We start from the raw sequence: 6,041 nt of genomic DNA on the forward strand, positions 1-6,041 counted from the left end.
GCCTCCCAGCAGCTTTGCTGCATTAACTCCTTTCTCATCTAGGCAAAATATCTAATTTTCTCATCCATTCAGTGAAGATGATTTCTGTGAAGTTTTGCTTTCTGTGCTGTTGTTTGCAGTGACAACATTCTGGTACAACACCACTGCTGCTGAAGTGTCAATCTTCTGACCGTACATCGTCACTTGCATAAAACCTTTCGGCAAATGTGTAATAAATTAACAGTGAAAGACGGTGTTGCATTGTGGGACACCTGGGGAAAAACAGATGACTGCTATCCAAACTCGGCAATCAGATTCATTTCAGACCATATACTGTACCTGAATACCATGGGGAAAAATTGCCCCAAAATGGTAAAACAACCATAAAATGCAAAAGACTATTGTTAATTAACGAAAATCTGGCATTAAAATGACTGCGGAAAAAAGTAAAATGATAGCGCCAATTAACACTACATTTCAGACAACAGATGACACTGCCTCGATTGTGTTATCTACCGCAGTGTGAGCAACCTCCCGCTGTAACTTTAACCCAGCAAGTGTTGATAATGTTCATCTTCTTTACCCTTATTCTTTTCTTCTAATTCTTTGTTTCCTCCCTACTGCTCTTCTCACTCCTTATTCTTCTTCTCTCTTTCGCTGCCCATTATAAGCTGCTACTCCGTATGGCTTCTTAGCACTCGCTGTACTTTCTTTTCACCACAAGTTCGATATATTGCTCGAAGATTTTTACCCTTGCGACGATTTTAATCTTTATATTTGGCCTGGTAGCTTTTATAGTGCTGTTGGTAAGCCCGAGTCTGTCTGTCAATCAATCATCTTTCGCAAGCATGAGGGATAGCTGGGGCTCTGGCGCAATGCCGGCACGTGAACAGGCCCGGTAACGAAGTTCCTCGCCAGGCTCGTTAGCCAGCTCACCAAGCATTGGTCCCGAAATATTCCTTTGTTCTTCGTGCTAAACTGTTTGGCGCCCGCTGGCTGGCTGCGGTGGTCGGACACTACCAGCTGCTATTGTTAATACTACTGTACTGTAAACAAAACTGTGGCCTCATCTTGAGCCTAGAAAACAGGCGAGCGATGTCCCTGCTGCAATGCTACTGTATGCCTGGGCCATACAATAATCCGCGTCTTACTGGGGCCGAGGCAAGTGAAGTTAGTGATTATGTTGGTGATCTGTGTACAAAACTTCATCTCTCTCATTTGTGGAGGTGAGGTTGAGGATCAGTGAGCAAATATCAGAAAACTGTGCTTGTTATATTTGTGCATTATTAAAGTAATGATCGTGCTAACCATCCATCTCTGACTGCAAGGACTTCAACTAATGACACAGCTGGAATCTGTTGCACATTCATTCTCATACCTGTACAAAATGAACTGCAGTGATCCTCGATTGCTGCCACAGCAAGTACAACGGCTGCCTGATCTTCGAACCAGGCAACAAAGTCGGTTAAAACTCTGAGCCGACCTCAACATTTCGCTTGCGCGCAACGCAGCTCAACGCTGGCTATCAGTCGCCAATACAATCGGTTCTGAAAACTTAAATTCTTATGTACAGTAAATATCAAGTTTATACTATTCAACTAATTTTAAAAGTTTAATATTAACACGGTCATTTGCTGAAATATTTAACATAATTGAAGGCAAAACAATTTCTGAATGCATCGCTGTGCCACCAGACGAGCGTTATCTGTTTCGGTGAGTAACATCTTTAGCAGACTCTCTTCAACTAAATCTTTTCTGTTCCCAAGCAAGTGACAGTCGATTTAATATTTTGCATTGACAACCGCTATGTGCAGTGCGGTGACGATTGAAAGAAAATGTCTTGAGAAATACACCAGAGAACTAAGGATTTTTGGTGAAATGGTGCCGTAGGGCTCTCTTCCACCCCAATGCCTTCTCTTCTTCCTTCTCCTCCACCCCCGACCTGAATTCCCATCATCATCATCATCATACACACCTCAAGTAAAATGTTACCATTTTGTTAATTTAGAAATTTTCGGTGAGCTGGAACAGTACCAAAACCCATTGAAACAATGGTTTCGGTTAGCGAACTTTAGGTTGCCAGACATCATAACGAGCCGGTGAATTGGATGGCTCGAGGACCTGTTAATCTAGTGCAAACTAATGCATGTTTGTCAAATTAATCACTATCTTACTAAAAACCACGCAATGTATGATGCTTCCGTCTCTATAATTTATAAGCAAAACAACAGCACAATCTAAAGGACTTAAACAATAAGCCTCACTACTCGGCATGCCTCCCCAGCAGGGGCTGGCAGAACCGCAACCAGGCTTAAATGTTTATCTTATATATGCACAGATTCAGGATAATATAATTTGCATTGCTGGAATCAAAGGCTGTGACAATATATTGCCGAGATAGAACACAGGCCGCAGCCAGTGTACAGTGATAGTACATTATAATGTACTTTCAACTGGGTAGATTACATAGAACCATTTATTTTCATTCATTTATGCACACCATACTAAAGCGTGAAGAAAATAAATGACCTAGAACCTGTAATGCCACATGTACTAAATGACTTTGTCTAAATTGTTATATCTAATTAAAATCCCATATTGTTTATATTCAAATTAATCATTATCTTACAAGTCAGCAATGTAAATTATATTCTCTCAGGTCATTCACTAACATTGCAAGGAAACTGAACACAGAACTGATAAATAACACATAATAGACTGTGAGCAGCAACTGTCCAAACATATCTTATCACCCCCTCTTGCTGTGTTTAGGACCACGCTCTTATATATCTTAGACTAAAGTTGCTGAGGGAATATGAACTGCATTGCTGGGGCACAAGTGATGAATATTTAACAAATGTCTTATTTTGCTGCCGAGATAAAAATGATCACCTGTATCACGACCACAGCGATGTTAGGCTCATGGCTAATGTGTGTGTATAGTGGCCCTCGTTGCGGACTCAATCGTTCAGAAAGGTTCGTGGTTGTGACTCCACTGGTGGCTCGCAGCTAGGGCTGAAATGTTGAAAAATTCACTTACTGATAACAGAGGCACCTGGATGATGATGATGGACAGGAAGGAAGAAGAAGAAGAGCATTGAGTCGTCACCCATGGCACTGGCTCTCTGAGTGTAATTCAAGATTATTTTCTTAAATCAACACTACACTACGTATATATTGTCAATGTGAAACATATTTCAAATGAACTTAATATTGCTGAAGCTACAGCGACTGAAGAGTGCTCAACAGATATTACCTCAGTGAACTGCTCCTGACTGCTGTGTTAAAGGCGGATGCCATTAAGCACTGCTTCAGTATGTTCTGGTGCAAAATTACTAAAAATGAATATTAAACTTTAAAGTATTGAATAGTAAACTTCTTGACTACTAAAATAACAAGGGTAACCTAGAAACTCGACCAACCATGATGATGAGACTGATACTAAACTGTTATTACAACAGCATGGTCGGGTTAAGTAAGAACCGTTAACTATTTTGTTAACAGCAATAGGCCGGACTAGATAATCGAGCCGTTAACCAGCAGGGGTCACTATATATGTATATATATATATATATATATATATATATATATATATTATATATATATAGCAACATATATATATATATATATATATATATATACATACACCTAGTGACTTGCGACTCACGTGAACTTGACATAAGGACTTGTTTAGGTAAAAAATTCAAATGACGCACACTCTGAGCGTTTCAGTGTCAGTCTTCGTATGCTCGAGCCAAGAAAGGTATGGGAGCTATGTGCATTCAGCAGAATAACATGCACTAAACTTCGACCATGACCATTACTTTCACTGTGCTATATCCGATTAAATATTACTATAATTTTATTAAATTTTCATCTATGTCGGACTTAACCATGTGGACTACGTTCCCCTTTCCAGTAGGCAATGCACCACAGCCACATATACAAACAACACATGCTCACAGCTCCACAGCCATACATACATACGCTGTAATCAGCAGACCTCCTCAGACAGAGAAGGACACAAGTGTGATTTTGAACACACTTGTGCAATGCTTCTTGTGGTTGTCACTTGAGCAGGTATTTGTGACGATAAATACATGTAAAAGGACTTTGATATTCACCAATTCCCTTCTCCTAACCCACATTTGCTGGCAAAAAGAACGACATTCATCATCAAATAAAGTTTGAAGTAATATAACGCAGCTTGGGGGAGTTTGGTAACTGATGTGATGTCGTTCCTGAGGTCGTGCTGTCTTTCATTCTAACCATTTGAAAAAGAAATGTCTCGCGGCAACCCTAATCACTCATCATTCATAACAAACTGCATTCCATCACTACTATGTTTGCGCGGGCTCAGGACATTCCTCGCAATGCGTGCACCACTCGGCTCGAAACTCCCGGCAATCATTCACCGGCAGGCTCACGACTCTTACAGCTTTGAATGCGTCTACGGGCATGCGAAATATTGTCACCCGACAGCAACCACTGTTTATAAGGAAAATCTCACGCGTGAGCGCAACCTGAAATGACGACCCGGTGCTCGTCATCGCATGGCGACAATGCTTGTTTCTTTCGGGCGCTCCATAAATCAGATTCGAAGTCGAACGTTATTAATGAAAATGGTATCTATTAACTTACGTTATTATAGTGTATAGAATGATTCAGGCTCTATGCTGTGACTGAGCAATGCCAATATCGTAATGTGGACCGGTGCGAGCGACTCTGGCTGAGCAGGTGTGCTGGTTTTGCTTACGATCAATCCCAGCTGTGTGTGATACGAGCAGAAACAATCTGTACTAATGAGAGAGATGATATTTATTTAACATATGATCGAGATGCCAAGCCGCCATTTCTTTAACACAGTATATAACAGGCTGTCAATGTGTAAATGTGGGGAAAATAATGTTATCCAAATATATGACATTGCTGGAATGATTCTGACTTCGAGACAATTATTCTGACCACTAATAATGGCATTCCTGTAAAATTTTCAGCAATAAATCTGGCTGCTGTACACCTGTCTGTAAAATGAAAATGATATTAACACTGTCTTGATTATCACTGTCTTCTGTTAACATCAATTCTCCTGCTGCTTCATTCATCAAATAAGCTGGAAATGAAAAAGGTGTTACTGAACGGGCAGCTTCTTCACTGCGGAGCCTAAACATGCATTCTTTTCATCAAAGAATACTTTGCACATTTGTTCGCACAATATTTAATGATGATCGGTGGTCTAAAAACAACACGAGCTGGTGTTTGAACTCGATGCCTCCGAAAGTGGTAATCGCTCTTTCACTAATAAGCATCGTGAGGAGCCAGAGTAAAACTTTCCATGCCAACAAAATATTCTGATAAGCACGCTGAATAAAAATTCAGGCGCTCAGGAAACCCATGAGTGCTGGTGTCATTTATTTAACCCCAGTGAGACTTCTCGGTACTGAATATCGCGTGAAACTAAAACGTGCTGATGGTGAAAGGTTGAAAGCCCAATCCTGCATTGCTCAAATTCCTTCTTTTCGGCGATAACAACTGCTACCGTAAACCGTTACTGTCAATATGATATTTCTTTCATACATCACTTGTCATCTTTTCGGCTCACATCGCTGCGTGGCCGCTCAGGCTGTTGTGATGCAACATGAGCGCAACCGCCGACGGAGGATAATTCAAAAACATACTGTTATGCGCTGCAATTATGGTTCTCAGAAGGTAAAACAATCCATATGCACAATACAGCTGAATATCCCCATTGTGATGATTGGAGATTCCTGAAAAAATCCGTACAGGTCCGAAACATCATGGGAATTGGGATCGTGCAGCGTGGGGTTCAGGACTCCCAACCAGGATAGTACACTGCTCATCTGAAAAGAAAAATAAATCGCGCCTGCAACGAGCAAGCTGTCTCACTACATCGTAGAGGTAAACAAAATCGTGCATGTCACTTTGACAAAAAGCTCTTAACGAAGGTAGTGGAGATGTCCTCTGAGAGTCGAACTCGTGTCAGCTTCACTCTAAACACGGTTTTCTAGTGCCTTACATCCCGACCTCAACAATACGTAACT

The sequence above is a fragment of the Homarus americanus genome, unplaced genomic scaffold, assembly GCF_018991925.1.
Source record: "Homarus americanus isolate GMGI-L3 unplaced genomic scaffold, GMGI_Hamer_2.0 scaffold46197, whole genome shotgun sequence".
NCBI lineage: Eukaryota > Metazoa > Arthropoda > Malacostraca > Decapoda > Nephropidae > Homarus > Homarus americanus.